This window comes from Orbicella franksi, chromosome 3, assembly GCF_964199315.1.
Source record: "Orbicella franksi chromosome 3, jaOrbFran1.1, whole genome shotgun sequence".
In the NCBI taxonomy this organism is placed as follows: Eukaryota; Metazoa; Cnidaria; class Anthozoa; order Scleractinia; family Merulinidae; genus Orbicella; species Orbicella franksi.
Genome location: NC_138147.1, coordinates 12,957,206 through 12,975,711, shown reverse-complemented (window position 1 = coordinate 12,975,711; position 18,506 = coordinate 12,957,206). Strand labels below are relative to the sequence as shown.

The 18,506-nt window shown below is 40.4% G+C and overlaps 1 pseudogene; it reads left to right on the top strand.

The window, feature by feature from the left end:
- The first annotated feature begins 39 nt into the window (after positions 1 to 39).
- Positions 40 to 4,162, top strand: LOC145482322 (uncharacterized; annotated as a pseudogene).
- The last annotated feature ends 14,344 nt before the right edge of the window (positions 4,163 to 18,506 follow it).

Sequence of the window (18,506 nt, the reverse complement as noted above, 5' to 3'; positions counted from 1 at the left end):
CAAACAAGTTCCAGGACTACAAAGCGAAGCAGAAGTACGATGTATACGTACTGGGGAAGCTCAAAGTGTCCAACAGGTGGAGATGAAATACTAAAAACTGTTTATTCAGGTGAGTTTGACATCTTGTTTACAGCGCCTGCTCATTGAAATCACCTTGTAAATCTCACTTTAGGCTCTTATCGAAACAAAGTAAAAGTCACATGGCGTCATAGTGCGATATTGCAGTCGAGTTCTTCTTCATTTATCGGTTTTTAGGCTGGTTTGTCGTATAAAGAGATTTTACAATCCTGGCAATAATTGTTGGGCCTCTCTCTCCATCCCTCTTTCAATGTTCAACTTTCAATGTTCAACTTTCAATGTTCAACTTTCAATGTTCAACTCAAGCGAGTTTGTATCTCGACATTCAGAGGGACGCGAGAAGCGACCAAAAGGAGAAACCCATTTATACCATGCCATAGAAAATACAGCCAATCAGAATACAGAAAAGCCGTTGTGTATTCGATGGTACTACACACAGCCTTTCTGTCACGCGCCGCGCGTATGTCGCATCAATTGATTGTGCTGACCACTGTATTTTCTATGGAATGTTATAAAATAGTTATGCAACGCTCTCTCGTGGTATACCATGGAATATCTCTAAATTATTTCGTTATTTCTTCATTTCATTTAGGCAGAGTGGCGTCTATGCATTCCCGCTCCAATCCCGCCGTTGGCTCAGATTATCTGTGTTCCCGACCGCTTTGAATATACGGATTACAAAAACGTGACTAGCGGACTTCACTTATCGCCTGTTAAATACGGGCCAAACATGACTATTTTCACAGCGATTGGACCTGAACAGTGCAAACAGTGGGGAGAGGTCTGCGAGAGATTGAAGAAAAACGATCCGCGCATGTTCAGAGTTCTCGACTATCACCAGGTCCCGGTATGCGGAGGGAATATTACTAAGGATATTTAATGACCGGTCAGCACGGAAATTCGAGGTCGCAGCACATATGCGTGGGCGCCGATGCGGACGTCATACCAGGGAGCAATTCCACTCGTAGTCAAGGCCCATTCCTGCAACATGTTGCTTATAAGTGCGACGAACCATCGTGCCCTCAAAACTATTTTTGAGGTATGTATCTGTATAGTTATTTTTTGTCGCGGGAGACAGGTTTTACCGGCTATTAAAAACATACACAAAAAGAACATTGGTAAGAGGAAACGAAGAATCTATATTCCATTAGACCTTGAGTTTTGAATCAAAATCATTTTTAGCTAGATTATCTTCTACTTGAAACCAACCCTCACAATAATGCTGAGCTATTTGAAATTTATTTTAGTTTTTCAGTGATTTTAATAGTCCTGCGAATGCAGTCGCCATGCACTCGTTCCTCCTTGGTCACTGGCCGACATTTTGTTAAGGTGACCCACAAGAGACAGCTGTGTCTAATTAACGTCAGAAGCGAACGATATTTTAACTAGATGTTGTAACTAGAGCTTACAAGGCAGTCGCGTATCGAGAGCACGATTGCAATCTTCATGCGCGAAGTAATCATCCTTGTATAGAGAACACTTCATCGTGAATGATAAATCAGCACAACAAAGACGTAATTACTTTGAAAGACGATGAAAGTCTACTCTAACAACTCAGTAATAAATCAAAATACCAAGTACTTAAGGCAGGTAATTTCAAATGCCACGCCACGGATATGCTTATAACAGTTAAAACACACTGGCATATACTGAGCTATATGAAAGAATTTGTAGGTGTTGTGAGGGTTTTCCTCCGAGTTATTTATTGTTCCTACCTTTATAATGGACTGGACTTTCATTTATATAAAACTACTTATTTACAGGTCATGCGCTGTGTCATTCACTTATCAGACTTCGGGGTCAGCGTCAAACGTATTAGGCGCCTAGTTCCCGCCAAAAAACTGTCACTTATAAATATCTCCATTTTCTGGAATCCTTCAGTTACAAGGGAGGGCCAAGAACGTGCAGTTAAAGTTAGGCTTAGTATACTACTTATGCTTAAAGAACTTAATACTGATTTTTACACACTGCAATATAGAGTACCTCTGCTCTTTTGACATCGTTTCTAGACAAAGTCTTGCACATTTTCACTCAAATCCCGCGCAGGCGTCGAGACCACAAAAGCGGAAGTGGCGTTGTATTGATATCTTTGAGTTTAAATCCTGTAAAACTTGAATGTAAAGTGTTCAAGAGCTTGGGTCGGGCCGCTATTTTATCAGGTCTACTTGAAAAGGAAACTTTTATTTTGTTTGATAACCGATTATCCACATTGTAGACAACTATAATTTTTTACGACAACAGCCACATATTTCTGGTTAGTTTTCAGTTATTCACCTCACTGTCGGTGAATAATAGGGGTATCTATTTTTACTTTGAGATAAATCCACTAGTCCAAATCGTGGGAAACAGACCAAGAGGCTGATTATTTTCTGCGAAATAAAACAGTGCCATAAACAGTCAATCATTTTGAGGGATACCGGAGCTTAAGAAACTCGTCCTGGGTGGAAGAAAATGCGACTGACTGATTGACTGGTTTGATTGACTGACTGACTGGTTTGGTTTAAATTAATCTAAATTAAGATAGTAAAATTTTTCTGAAGCAAGTTAAGCCAACATGTTGCATGGGTACATATTATTATTGTTGTCGTTCAATCCGCCCAAATGAAAACCTTAAAGCTCATTTTCTTGGTATAGATGTTATGCCAAATTGAAGATCTGTATAATAAACTATTTGCATAAAATAATTCGCTTTTGTGGTAACAAAATAAACTCATGAAGCTGCCATACTACCTGCGACTGATCATGAGCAGGTTCATATTTGGGCGGGTGTTTTAAAATCAAACCAAACCAATTCTTGGGTTTCACCTGACGTCAAAAGCTTTGCTCAAATCAGTGTCCGCCATGTTGGTGTCCCTCGGATGTCAAATTTATGCTAATAATAGGCCATTTCTACGTACAGTGAAGCTTCTCTATTATCGCTCTATTATTTCGAAAAAAACGCTAAAAGTGCCGGGCATTCATCTTAAGGTATCCCAGTGCTCTCAGACTATGCCAAAAGCTTAGAGAGTCGAGTAAGGGAAAGATATTCGCAAAAGATCTCGGTCATCAGGGTTGACCCCGCAAGCATACCAGCCGAGCAGTTCAGTCCAGAATGCTTACCTCCTGTGGAAGTCTCAGACTTTCTGAGTTACCTCGTTCTTGAGACCAGCTTCCACACCAACAAGCAGTTCAAGGCGTTCAAGAGTCTGGAGGCGTTTAATCAAATGGTGTCGGGATTTGTAATCTCAGTTGTAGGCAAAGTAATCGTCAACAAGTATGTCGTGAGAGCAAGTGTTCGGCGCGGCAGTCACAGCGTATGAATGATCCTTTAGTGAACCATGGGACTATTTTGTCAGCCCATTGCTTGGGACACAAAGCTAGACTGGCTGAGTCATGCTCACATATCGCGAGTGTTTTATTTTATTTAGAGGCAGCTACACGAATTCATGACAAGCTCGCTTGCACACTGGTAAAATGCTCATGGATTTTGCCGACATATGTCAATGAAGTGCCGTATGTGAGGGCTAAGGACATCGATTTTTCATCGGCTAACAAGCTCAAAGAAAAGCTCGACCACAAAATTGGGGATCTACAACAGCCGCAAGCCTCGAACCATACCGCAGCTTCTAGTTCTGGGACTGCATCGGCCGGCGCATCAGCGACTTAGCAAATGCAGCGCTCATCGGCACCTTCGAAAGAGGAAATGGGTCAGCTTTATGTCAAACTCATCCAGTGCAAAATTAAAGCAGTAGCTTTAGGTTTAATCGATCCTTTTCCTTACCAATTTATCGACCAAAGCCGCTCTGTTCCAGTAGTTTCAGAGCGAAGTGTTTGCTACAAACTCGTTCACTCTCTAGCACTCTCAGGTTTGTAGCGTCGCCGCGACTCACCGCAGAAATCCACTCGTTTCTCCTCCTAGTAGTGAGTTCCTCCTGTTCTTCCCCTTGAGTTGTAATAATCTTAGATATACAAAAAAAAACCCTAAGCCTTTATCCTTTCCAACTTTGCTCGAACAGCCAACAACAACGCATGAACCATCCCTTCTTTCTCAGATGAACTCTTCTTTGGATACGGTTTGTTTACGTTTGAAGGACACCAAGATGGCGGATAGTAAGCGTTGCTAAGCTATTGGTCACGTGGATGAAACCCAAGAATTACTTCCCAATTAGACTACTCAGCCAATTTCAAACCGTAGTAAAACCAAAACCAAGGTAATGACTTACTAATTAGACTACTCAACTGGCCAATCTCAAACCGTATATAGTAAAACCAAAACCAAGCAATTGTCTGATTAGACACCGCGGATATACGTTTTTTGGGGCGCGATACAGTATTTTGCTGGTCAGCGGTACACCCTAACAAAACTACAAAATGCCTGCAACTTTTACATTGTTTTCGCAGTGAGTCTTACCGACAGTCAAAAAGATACAAAACTTAGAGCGCACACTGTAAACTTAGCTTTTAAACTCCGCTCATTTGTTGGATAATTCTCAGTTAATATTATATATTGTGCCAAAGCCAAACTGAACTTGCACACGGTGTGAAATTGTTGTTGTTTCGTGAGAGTTCATGCTCGCAAGCGGCGAGCCAGTGACAATTTACGTTACGATGTGCGCTAAGGCTAAAACTAGGCAGCTTTTGTGCTGCTGTAACGGTGTTCTGAGGACATCAACTTCTCAAGTTTGTTGAATTGATGGGCTTGAACCGTATGAATCGGTATGTCAACGGCATTTCGATCAAATTCGTCGGGAAGACATGCTCGTGTTCGTCCTCTTGTTCGATTGGGGGCACTCACGTAAGTAATCACGGTCATCCTGTCCTGACTCGGCATCACCGAATTATAGACCAAGTTGGCCGAAATCGAAGCAGTACTTCGTATAAATCTTGGACACGTTGGTGTAACAGGTGTAGGACTGAGTCCCCAAAAGGGTTCAAAATCTGGCCTCAACTCGAGGAAGAATTCATCGAGGTATGTTTTCTCATAAAATATCCAATTTTAATTATACTGTACTTCAGGAAGCTTGAGGCTGGCGAAAATAAAATTTTAAATTTTCATGTTTATTATTGTTTCTGTGTTTCGTGTCATAATTTCGAATTGTTGCAGTTCTGTATTTTGCTTTTAGCGCCTCTAAAGTGTGAAAAATATTTTAAACTAGTTGCATAGCTGTTAGAGTTTAGAAAAAAAGCTATTTAGCTATTAAAAAAACCACAAGTTGATGGAGAGGCAGGGGGAATAGGGGGTAGGAATCCGGAGAGAAATGCAAAATGCTAATTTTTGTCATTCATTAAGGCTTCAAATACTTTCAAAAACAAGAACTGAAAATGTTACTTGACTTTCATTTAGTGTCTTTAGAGACTTCTAGGCCGACGGGCAAAGAAAAATTCACCCTTGGGCTCAAAATGAGGCTCAAAATGAAACCCTTTGACAGTGGTTATGTCATAGGTCATTCACTTGAAAGACGGGTAAGAGTAGCAAGGCTGAAAATGAAGGAAAAAAGGAAAAGGAAATGCCTAAGGACTGTGCAGCTAAATGACTAGGATGTGTTTTGAGTCTCTTAATTTACAGAGGACAGGAGCAGGATGAACAAGGGTGGGAGTAAAGAGATAGAGGTATGGGAAGTGGGAGGTTCTGACTCCACTGTCCCTTCCCCCACTTGATGCAGTACCTTGTCCCTAAGTAAAAGGTAAAGTCTGCATAGAGCCAAGTGGCCCATCAGGCCAGGCTTATCTCGGTTTCTGTAGCATGAACCGACTGGCAGTATTTCTACTACCCCCTGCCGGATAGGATGCTAGTCGATCACAGGGTTACCCCCTGCATTAAATTCACCAGTACCCATATGTACACCTTTGTGGAGAGAGACACCATGAGAGTAAAAGTGTCTTGCCCAAAAACACAACACAATGTCCTTGACCAGGGCTCAAACATGGACCGCTCGATCCATTGCTGAGCGCACTAACCACATGGCCACCGCACCTCCCACCTTGTCCCTTAGGCCTAACCTTAACCCTAAACCTAAAAAATAGGAGTCTGTAGATTTCAGTCAAGTTTACCTCTTATCACTTGCGTATTTGAGACAATTTCTAATTTCCTCGCTTTGCCATTCAGTTTACAGCACCAAAGCCTGACTTTAAGTGATTCGCAACTACTGACGGAACTTGTTTTTGCAACTTACAACTTCAGACTTTGCACAAAATTTCTCACTGGAGAAAAGCAATGTTGTAGAACTAAAGTGATGAACTAAATGCAATAAATATTAATTTGTAAGAAATGTATCTGTTCTTTAATACATGCTTTTGTGTCTAGTATCTGAGTTAGATGTAGCCAAGATATATTACCAATGGTTTGTAGACAACAGTAAGCCAATTCAGAGACACAGTGGCATAAACAAACCCACTTGTTAGCCAATTTATCACAGGAAAAAAAAATACATATAATAATATTACACATATATAATTCATTGCCATCAGGTTCTATTATGTCTTGTAATAAAGTGGTTACAAGTTAAGTCAGAATCTTACAGAAGGGAGGATGATACAATACTATTACTAAGGTGATCATAATTAATTTCATATTGATTCAAAGCACGTGATATGTACATGTATGATTACAATGTAAAAATTATTTTGTAGTGATTGTGCAAAGCTCATCTGAATTAAATTAAATGAAAGGAAAAACAACAACAGTCAATTATTTATTAAAGTTGATACAATGCACATGTAAGATAGAGAAATAGAAATCGAAAAGCTTCAAATGACTGAGTAAACAAAATAAACTAGTGGGTTTCATTGAGGAGTTGATTACTGCCTCTCTGAAATGTTGAATGTCTTTTCAGCATCAAAAGAAGTGAAACTTGACCACATCCCATAAGTGGAAGCGGTTTCGTGTAAACAAATACAGGTGTTTGGGCATTTTAAAATATTTAGTTACATGTGCATACATGTACAGGGAAACGGTCTTGAAAATTTCCATGTGCTATCAACATTTAATTGATGGAAACAAAAAAGACCTCAAAAAAGGAAAAATTGTCAATGAACCGAAGATATTGAGCGGTCTTAAATGTTTTCAGTATTTCCAGCGTTCGCTGCGGCCAACAAATTATAATATTTTCGATTTCTACTCCCTTCGCAAACGCCACCATTATATAAATGTAGGCTTAAACAATCTTTACTGAATGATAGAGAAATATCTTGTGAATGAAATGAACAAATGTTTTATTCTTACAGCAAACGGCAGGTACAAAAAAATATTTCACCCGTTCCAAAAGGCGCAGAAAGTCAGAAAGGTGATAGAAAGGCCAAAACGCCAGTCTTTAAAGACAAATTCTTATCAAAGTTTCTTTGAAGCGTTGCGAAATATAATCTCAATGAAAGAGCACCATACGTCGGCGCAAAGTGAGTGTGAACAAAACGGTCCCGACTTACATGTACCTTAACCATTTCGTGCAAATTACACTTTAAATCCAACCAGTCTTCAAAATCCTTGCAAAAGCTGCACACAGGACAAATTTTCTGCTTTGCTGGATACCCATCGTTGATTTTCACAATTCTGAGGTGAGGGCGGCTGAAGCAACACGATCCACGCTTCGTCCGCTCGAGCTGGCTCGATTCAGCAAACTACACATTACTCCACACAAAATGACTCCCCTGTACCGCTATTTTTTACGAACATTGCTTGAGTATTAAAAACCCATTTAAGGACGTCAAACTCACCAATAACGAGAACTATCAAGGATATTTTCGACCTTAAACCGAAGCAAAATACCGATCTCAGAGACTGCTCGGTCGAACAACAGCACAGCCCGATGGTGATGACCACTGACCAGTTACTGTGACGTCAGAAAACGTATTTCCGCGGTGTCGTCTGATTACTTTCGACACTCAATTGAAGACTGCTCTGACTGATGTAAATATACGCTAATAAAAAAATCTGTATCTTCACAAATTACAACTATTGGTTCTAAGAACCTGCGAAAAACTACCAAAAAAGCCATCCTTTATCTCTCATCTTATGCAGCAGCTCCAAGGAGAGTGTTCCGATTAAATATAAACTACAACGTTTAACAATCATTTATACAAGTTGTTTAAACAAAAACTTAATCAATCAATAATGACCTAAGTCTCCCGCCAATTAAATAGTTCATAAACTTCTCATGACTCCCCGCGAACCTCTCCATCTTGCCGTCTGAATGTTAATTTGTGGCTGATTAAGTTGTCACTTAATCGTCAAAAATCACATGCATTTTCCAAAGTATATAGTTTAAATCAGAAGATAGCTAAAGTACTTTAAACTTCGTCCAGCCGGGCTCCTGGCGGCAAATAATTTCTTCTCAATGTCAGGCATGATTAGATATTGGAGTCGAGGCACCCCTCGTACCCAGCGTCTTCGTTTCCCTGTCAAGCCAGTATGCCCAGTAAGGAACGAAGACACGAGGTACGAGATTGGTGTCGAGATTATGAGGTTGAGATTTAATGCCTGCAAGTTAGTTATCTCAGTTTATAATCCATCAAATATTTTCGCTCGCTAGCGATTGGTCTAAGCGCGTCACGTGACCGAATATTCCAGTTTTAGCTGGGGAATATCCGAGAATATTCCCCAATTTTCAAAATTGCCTGCGCAGTGTAAAATATTTGAAAGATAATAAACACAATAGCCTCCATTTGACTTTGGAAATATGTTCTGATATTTGTCCGCGGACATTATCTTTTCCTCAAAGCTCACAGTTTTCCTCGAGCTACGCTCTCGGAAAACTGTTCGCTTTTCGGAACAGATAATGTCCGCCTACAAATATCCGAGTATATTTTCGCGCCAAATGAAGGCTATTGTTTATATAGTTTCTCGCCAAATGGACAGTATTGTTTATGTGTCTGCAGCGGCAAATAAGTTGCATATGATGGACTAGCATCGATCATGATTATACAGACACGAGTGTTTTATTTAGCACATTAAGAAGCCTGAGCCGTGTATTACACTGTGATAAAACACGACGGGCATTTGAGAACACGAGGGAAATGTAGAAAACACGAGCCGCAGGCGAGTGTTTTCTACATTTCTCGAGTATTCTATTGATTTAGGAAATAACTATGGAAAAAGTCTGTCAATGAGAGGAAAATTTATTGTACTTTCGCGATCAAGTTGCTTATTCTCATCAAATTCATGAGATGACGCGACAAACCAATCACAGCGACTGAAAGAATGAAAGCACAGACTCAGCACCGGACACAAAATCCGCGGAGTAACAAGACGAAAGACTCTACGAAAAGTTTGCAAGTAGTCCAAACTTCATACGCTTGGCGAAGTGATCCAACGTAGTGTTTAACGATAACTTTCCAAAATTTTGTGAATGGAATAAAGGTATGTTATAGAAACGCTGCTTCCGAAATTTATTCAGAATTTATTTACTTATGCTGAAGGCTATTAAGTCCGTGTTTCGCTGTATTTTGCGAAATGAAAACTATTGCTTGAAAGCTAAGCTCATGGAAACCAAATTCATTTATCGTATTATGCATATATATGCATTGAGTTTAAACTCAAAATGTCTGATAGAAACAAATCTTTTCCCTACTTTTTTGACAACCCAAATTGATCAGTCAAGCCCAGCTGACTTCGTCCTCCAGTGACCGTGGAAAGCACCCAAAAAGGGTTTAAAACTTCCTTAATTTTAATCTCAAACGTAGCCGGAGTCGGCGTAAATTTTTTGCCCTGGAAAAAAAAAAGATAAAGCTTTATATGGTCCTGGTCCCTGTTTTTCCTTGCAACTTTCCATGTATATGTTGAATGAAAAGATATTCGCATCATTGATATCTCAGCAAGTGAAAGCCAAAACTGTTTACTATGTTTGTTATCGCTAGTGTTCCGGGTTCTCTAGTTCCCGCGTTGAGCTGCTGTAGATCGGGAACCGTAGTTTACCGGTACAATAGAACACAGCCTTAGCAGCTCTATTGACCAATCAGAGCGTGCATAGTATCTCATTTATTTTATAAATAAATATTATTATTATTATTATTGTTATTATTATTATTATTATTATTATTATTATTATTATTATTATTATTATTATTATTATTATTGTGGGTTATTTTCCGGGAGGGGAAGGCAGTACAGGTAACCCGAAAACACTGATCCCCGGTCCACGGACCTCCACTACGAACCGGGTCCACGGACTACCCCCTAAGGACCCCATCTACGGACCACCCTGAACTAGAATAAAAAATAACCAATTAAGATTTCACTTATGGGTTGTCTAATAGATTATTCTTGTCGGTGAAATTTCGAGCGTTAGGCGTTGCAAATGTAACAGACTTGCCAGTTTTTAAAACCCCCAAAATAATGTCTAAAAGCTGTTTTCGGCGTAAGGAGATGTCGATGACAAAAAGAAGGAAAGTTATTACCTTCCCATAGTTTTCTCTAACAACCATCCTACTGAACTCATTTGTCAGTTTGTCGACCATCACCTTAAGCCATCCTATGTAAAGGACGCTGCTGATTGCCCTAACAAACTTGCCAATGCCATACTTGTCACACTCGACGTCACTTCACTTTACACCAACATTCCACACAGTGAAGGTATCGAGGCTTGTCGCTTTTTCCTTCAAAACGTAACCACAAATACATTCCCACAGAAACCATCTGTTGCCGTATTTGCATAATCCTCAACATGAACGATTTCACATTTGACGACAGACATTATCTAGAAAAACACGTACGGTACTTCTATGGGTACCAAATTGGCCCCTTCGTTTGCCAACCTTTTCCTTGCTAAATTCGAGCATGACGCTCTCAGTAACGAACCTTATCTACCCCATACATGGCTGAGATTTTTGGACGATATTTTCGTTATTTGGACCGAAGGTTCAGATAAACTGGAAGTATTTGCCGATTATCTCAACAACCTACACCCTACCATGCACCAAGTTCACTTGTTCACATTCCGTTACTGATATCGCATTCCTTGATGTGATGGTTTCACTTGAGCCGGATGGATTCGTAGAAACTGATCTTTACCACTGACAAGCATCAATAGTTTACTCTCTCTTCATGTCATCCCACCCACACTAAACGTTCTATTCCATACAGCCTTGCACTTCCTCTTCGACGCATATGTTCCAATTACGACACATATAATTAACGCTGTCAGGAACTCGTGGACTACCTCGTTAATCGGGGTTATGACTTAAACTTTTCTAAAACCCAAACATGAAGGGCTTCTATGTAGTGATATAACTTGCGCACGAGCCTAAACCCAAGACTGTTACATTCGCGCAACGTAACATTCAAAAATTTCGCCGACACGAATGATCTATTAGACAACCCGTAAGTGAAATCTTTATTTATTATTTTTATTCTATTTTGGGGGTGGTCCAGGCAGGGGGTCCGTAGAGGTATTCCGTAGAGTGGTCCGTAAAGTAGTCCGTGGACCCGTCCGTAATAGAGGTCCGTGGATCGGGGATCAGTGTTTTCGGGTTACCCGAGCAGTACTTTAAAGTGAAAGGCGAGAAAAAAAGGATTGCCAAAGGTATTTCGGGATAAACGCCAAACCGCCAGAAAATCCCTTACAGAAATAGTGATCCTTTCAAACATTCTTGCGGATGAATGTATGCTACCAAACGGCTCATTTTACGTAATCTAGCCTGAAAACCGTTATTTTAAGCTGTTAGAATATCTCGAAATGCATTTTGAGGTAGCCGAGTCTCCTTTTTTTCTCTCCCAGATCCAGCTCGTCGCCCGCCCACATTCGCGATCATCCCCACTGAACGAGACTGGAGCAAACTATCTAACTTGTTCAAAAATACTCTTGTTCTTTGGCCATTTCAATTTAACAAGAAATAAAATGCAAACAGCGGCAACAAACATAACACATGAACTACGCCTGGTTTGGAACAACAAAATAAAATTTTCTTGACGTTTCGCATGCTACAGCACGCATCTTCAGAAGTGGCGGTTACAAAAAAACGAGAGATTTAAAACTTAAAAATGCAACGCGAGGTACTGGTAACTAACTAAACAATAACGAAAACAAAAGGTGATAGCTAATGAAGTGACAGCTTGTCACTGCTAGCATTGTCATTAAGTGTTGGTTTTAAGTCTCGTATAAACAAAATCTTTAAATCGCTCGCAAAAATCTAAAGTCGTGTACAAAGCCAGCTGCTGGGATTGTGACGCTTTCTATATCGGCAAAACAAAGCGACGACTGCATGACAGAAAGGTCGAGCATTTTAAAGCCCTTACGCAAGTGGGTCACGCTTCCGCTGTTGCTGATCACGCAATCTCCACCGGCCATAACATCAAATGGGACCATTTCGAGGTCTTAGCTAGTGGACAATATGATTACATTGTAAAATAAAAGAAACATTGTTTATACGCGAGACTTAAAACCAACGCTTAATGACAATGCTAACAGTGAAAAGCTGTCACTTTATTAGCCATCACCTTTTGTTTCCGTTATTGTTTAGTTAGTTACCAGTACCTCGCTTTGTATTTTTAAGTTTTAAATCTTTCCGTGCTGTCTGTGATATCACATTGATATCCACATTTATTATATGGCCAGCTCCGTGAGCGGGCAAGATGAATTAAATCGTCAGTGCGCACTGATAAGCTACCCGAGCGGGCAAGATGGAGCTGTCTTGCCCGCTCGAGACTACCCGCCGTGTCCCGCAAGAAACATTTCCCCGAAAGCTATATAATAAATCCTTTATTGACCGAGCTTGTTCGGTCAAGATGGCTGGATATTGGCCTCGTTCTTTTTTTTGCGTGTTTACGGACCTCGACTTCGTCTTGGTCCATAAACACGCAAAAACAGAACCTGGCCAATATCCAGCCATCTTGACCTCACACTTGGTCAATAACCCATATTTATAATCCGTCAATTTTTTTCGCTCGCAAGCGTATGGTCTAAACGTGTTACGCCACTGAATTTACCCTAGCTATAACTTTTCAAAACCGCGCACGTTACCAGAAATATTTGACGGATAATAAACACGCTCGCAGTTTTCCTCCAGCTTCGCTCCCGGAAAGATGTTCAGTTATCGGAACAAATAATACTTGCGGACAAATAACTTAGCATATTTCTGCGTCAAATCGAGGCTATTATTTATACAAGTGTAATAAAAGTAAATAACTTGCAGAAACAGTGGTTCATTAACTGTCGGTGATCACCAACTGGTCACAACTCCAAGCTAACAAAGTTTCCATTGAACCGAAAGGCATGTACACTAAACCACAACCTGCACAACGGAGATACTTTGTAACTTGTTTGCAATGCAATTGGTCATTGTGATTCTTTTTGAGGGAAAAAAATTTTACTGTATCGAGATCGAGATTGCTTCCTGCCCTGGAGCGTTATCTAGCACTGAATGTAGCGTCGCCATTTTCTCTTCCCCGTCTGTCTGCGCTCATGATCTTGGGCTCCAGTTTTCAGTTCCACCAGTTAATTTTTGTTTTCATGGAAGAACTGATATTTTATAAATCACATCCAAACGATGTTTGATCTCAATGAAATTATTCGCAATTTCAATGATTACATCAAATTTTATTGCATGAGTGCATGAGATGATAAGCGGAAATGGACCGAGAAGGTTTGATATGCTTACGATGAGTATACAAATAAAATCTAAAAAACCAGAAGCTCAAATCATGTTAGGTTAAATTCCAGGCGGTAATCTCAGCTAGAAAAAAACTAACATCGCATATCCAGTTAATTTCCGTAGACCAATTCCGATCAGAAAGGATTTAGCATGCGGGATTTGCAGTCATTGTAATAATGATAATGATAATAATAATCATAATAATAATCATAATAATAATAATAATAATAATAATAATTACTCTAATTATACCAATTATACTAATTACTCTACCTCCCAAGAAATGCTGGTGGTAGGTGTCTTATCCAATTAGAAGCCTCCTACAAAACAACCGCGATAGGGCTCGATACATACCTAAAGAACACTGATGATGCCCTAATCGAACTAGTGCAAGAACATGATGGCAGAAAGAAATTGTACTCTATACAAAGGCAAGCAGAACAATTCAAACAAGAACTAGACCTAACAATACCAGATAAACAAGCAGAAGAAACAACCACCAAATATGCAAAGAGAACCAAACAAATGGCACGAAATAAGACCCAAGAAAAATTAACAAAGCAGTGGGAGAACAAAGCCCTACATGGAAGATACCCAAAGAGAATAAAGGAGGCAGATGTTGACCACCACAAAACCAACCAGTGGCTCAAAAGCAGTGGACTGAAGGCAGAAACGGAAGGATTCATAATCGCAGCCCAAGACCAAAGCCTAGCTACCAGATCATACCACGCCAGCATTATCAAAGACGGTACTAGCCCCCTATGCAGGATGTGTAACAAATACGACGAAACAATTGACCATATCGTGTCTGGGTGTCCTGAACTTGCGAAAACAGAATATACCCACAGACACGATAAAGCAGCCGCGTATATACATTGGAAAGTCTATCACAACTATAATATAAAGACATCAGAAAAGTAGTATGACCATGAGCCGCAAACAGTTACCGAAAACGAGGATGTCACGATATTATGGGACATGCCAATACACACAGACAGGAAAATAACAGCCAACAGACCCGATATAGTGATTAAAGACCACAAAACGAAAACCTGTAAATTTATTGACATGGCAGTACCATCAGACAGAAACACATCCGTGAAAGTCAGTGAAAAACTATCCAAATATAAGGACTTGGAAATCGAAACAAGCCGAATGTGGGGCATGAGAACGGAAACGATACCAGTTATCATTGGAGCACTTGGAGCTATCAAAAAGGGACTAGAAACTTATCTTGGAAGAATTCCCGGCCAATTAAGCATCAGTGAACTACAAAAGATAACCTTGCTAGGTACAGCGCACATTTTGAGGAGGGTGCTATCAAGCTAAAAACTGGCTATCCCCTAGTGCCCCAGGACCATGGTTTGGTCTCGGCCCTAAGGACTCTAAGCAAACATTACGTGAAGACGATAATAATAATAATAATAATAATAATAATTACTATAATAATAATAACAATAATAATAACAATAATAATAACAATAAAAATAATAGTAATATACAATAATAGTAATAATACAATGGGAATGGCAATGACAATGACAATGACAATGGCAATGGCAATGGCAATAGCAATGACAATGGCAATGACAATGACAATAGCAATGGCAATGACAATGATAATGGCAATAGGAATGACAATGACAATGACAATGGCAATGACAATGACGATGACAATGGCACTGGCAATGACAATGGCAATGACAATGACATTGACAATGGCAATGACAATTACAATGGCAATGGCAATGACAATGACAATGATAATGACAATGGCAATGGCAATGACAAGGACAATGGTAATGGCCATGACAATGACAATGACAATGACAATGGTAATGGCAATGGCCAAAACAATGACAATGACAATGGCAATGGCAATGACAATGACAATGGCAATGGCAATGGCAATGACAATGACAATGACAATGGCAATGGCAATGACAATGACAATGAGAATGGCAATGACAATGACAATGACAATGGCAATGACAATGGCAATAACGATGGCAATGGCGATGACAATGACAATGACAATGACAATGGTAATGCATTGACAATGACAATGGCAATGGCAATGACAATGGCAATGACAATGGCAATGGCAATGACAATGGCAATGACAATGGCAATGGCAATGGCAATGACAATGACAATGACAATGACAATGACAATGGCAATGGCAATGGCAGTGACAATGGCAATGACAATGACAATGGCAGTGGCTGTGAAAATGACAATGACAATGGCAATGACAATGACAATGGCAATGGCAATGGCAATGACAATAACAATGACAATGACAATGGCAATGGCAATGACAATGGCAATGGCAGTGACAATGACAATGACAGTGGCAATGACATTGACAATGACAATGACAATGACAATGACAATGACAATGGCATTGGCAATGACAATGACAATGGCGATGGCGATTGCGATGGCGATGGCGATTGCGATGACCATGACCATGACCGTGACCGTGACTGTGACCGTGATCGTGACCGTGACCTTGACGGTGACCATGACCAGGATAATGATAATGATGATAATGATAATAAAAATCAATATGTAGAGAGGAAGCCGTGTAAGCTTCAACTTGTCCTCATGTGAGTCGTCGATCCAGTTCAAATGGGATTTTGGAAGTGTTGGTTTTTAATGAGGGTGGCATGGATATATGCATGCAGCCGGAAAATCGGAGAACCCAGAGAAAAACTCTCGGAGGAAGGCGAGAACCAACAATAAACTCAACCCACAGATGACACTGAGCCAGAATCGATTCCCACGAATATTTTCGGGAGGTGAGCGCTTTCCCCGAGCTGTGGCATTCCTGTTCCCCTTATCGGGGTTGACCTGATTATTGCGAAACAGTAACAGAAAATAATTTCCAGGTCGTGTATGCGGACGTATATGTGAAACAGTAGTGCACTTATATTAAACCCGCGGGGAGGGGGGACTGCCATATGAAAAGGTTGGGGATGCTCGTCAAAAGAGTTGAATTAAACCCCTAAAAGAGACCAACCTGAGCGTGGCTTAAGCTTTATTTGACCCCTGAAAGATACCCGACTTAATGAAATAGGCCCGAACCAACGTCTGTTCGGATCAAGGAAGGAGCCTGCCCTTGTAGATCGGATTCGAGAGACCGGCGGAAGTTGAGCCTAATGATATACTCGTCCAACGCCTGGAAGAGATAAAAAATGGAAATAAGAGCGGTACTTTGACAGCTAAAGATAGTGGCGTTGCGTATTGAACACCCTAAGTGAGACCAGAATCCTTGATTTGCACCCCTAGGCGAGACGACGAACATCCCTAACCTTTTCATATGGGAGTCTCTCCTCCCCCCAACCCCACCCCCACTCCGTCGGGTAGTTAAAGACTTACACTGCGGTACAGGTCTATTAAATTTTCACGCACCAATCCATCTGAATGGATATTGACAGACGTCAACTTAGGTACCCTGCGAATGCTGTCAGTTCTTTCTCAGGAAGTCAGCCGGAAAATGCACTTCATCATGATCAGATGCGATGCGTATTCAAGTTTCAGTTCCAAGCTATAAAAGTATTCATCTAACATTAAACGTGCGGATCTTCATGATTATTGAGGTTGAACTGGGTTTGTACAATAACTGTCTAATTTCTCGCGCGCTGATTGGCTCATTTTTATCATCAATAAGAGTACAGACGGATAAAATTTTAATTCATGCAAGCTTTCAAGTTCAACTTTCAGCTGTCAAATTGTCAACTTTTTGACCAATGAGATTTTGAGACTTTTTTAAGTAGCCAATCAAAGAGCGAGAACAGCTATTGACAATGTTCGCGTCATTTTGAATAAAATTCACATATCTTTGTTTACGGCGTTTTTTCCCCTCATTTATTCCCGGCATTTGACCATTTTGGGGTCCTGTTATTGTATTTAACAAATTGACGTCAGTTTTTGATGCGTCTATCCTCTTATTGATGATAAATTTCGTAATAACATTGTCAAAGTTTACTGCGGAACCACTCGCCTGCGGCTCGTGGTTCCACAGTCACTTTGACAATGTTATGATACAATTTGTCTTCAGTAAGAGGACAGACGCATAAAAAGCTGACGTCAATTTGTTAAATTGCAAAATAGCTTCAACAGTGGTTGATCAGAATTTTATTTTCCCTAAAATTCAGTCAGGCAACTCAGGTCAACCGAGAAACTGATCACCTTGACTAATATATGACCCTACACAGAGTCTCGAGGCAATCACAGGAGGAGAGCTAGACAGCTAGAGCCTGACAATACTTCATGGTTACATGGACTAACCTAGCGGCCCTATCCTAGGCTTATGCGAGATTTCAGGATTACACTTGTATCCTGATCAATTTCCCTGTGCTGTCCCTTGTCACGACACCGCTCTCTCAGTACCTCTTTCCTCCTAGGTATATAGATGGATTATGGCTCCTGGATGGATATTAATTCCCAGGGGAGTGGTAGCTAGCAGTACTTTGATCACTTTAGGCGACAAAACCTACCGAGAGGGGTGGTGGGAACTTCTTAACTAGGCGATAATGGAGACTTTATTTGCTACAGACCCAGGAGAAATTTTGCCGTGAGCCATTACGAACTGAAGAAATCTCATAGGTGTAAAAGAGATCGCTAAAGTAGTATTACATGGACGGATAACCGCCAAAACGTTAGCCCGGCATCCAGCGGCCCTCAAGATAAAGTGATGCTAGATGTATGAATAAAATGTCCAGGCATTTTAAGACTAAAGCAGACACTTGCGTACAGTTTCACAAATCTGTTCCTCTAGTGGCACTTTACTGGTTTGAGAACAATCAAACAACAATGTTATTTTCACACTAGGACCTTAGACTAAATATTTAAATCTACAT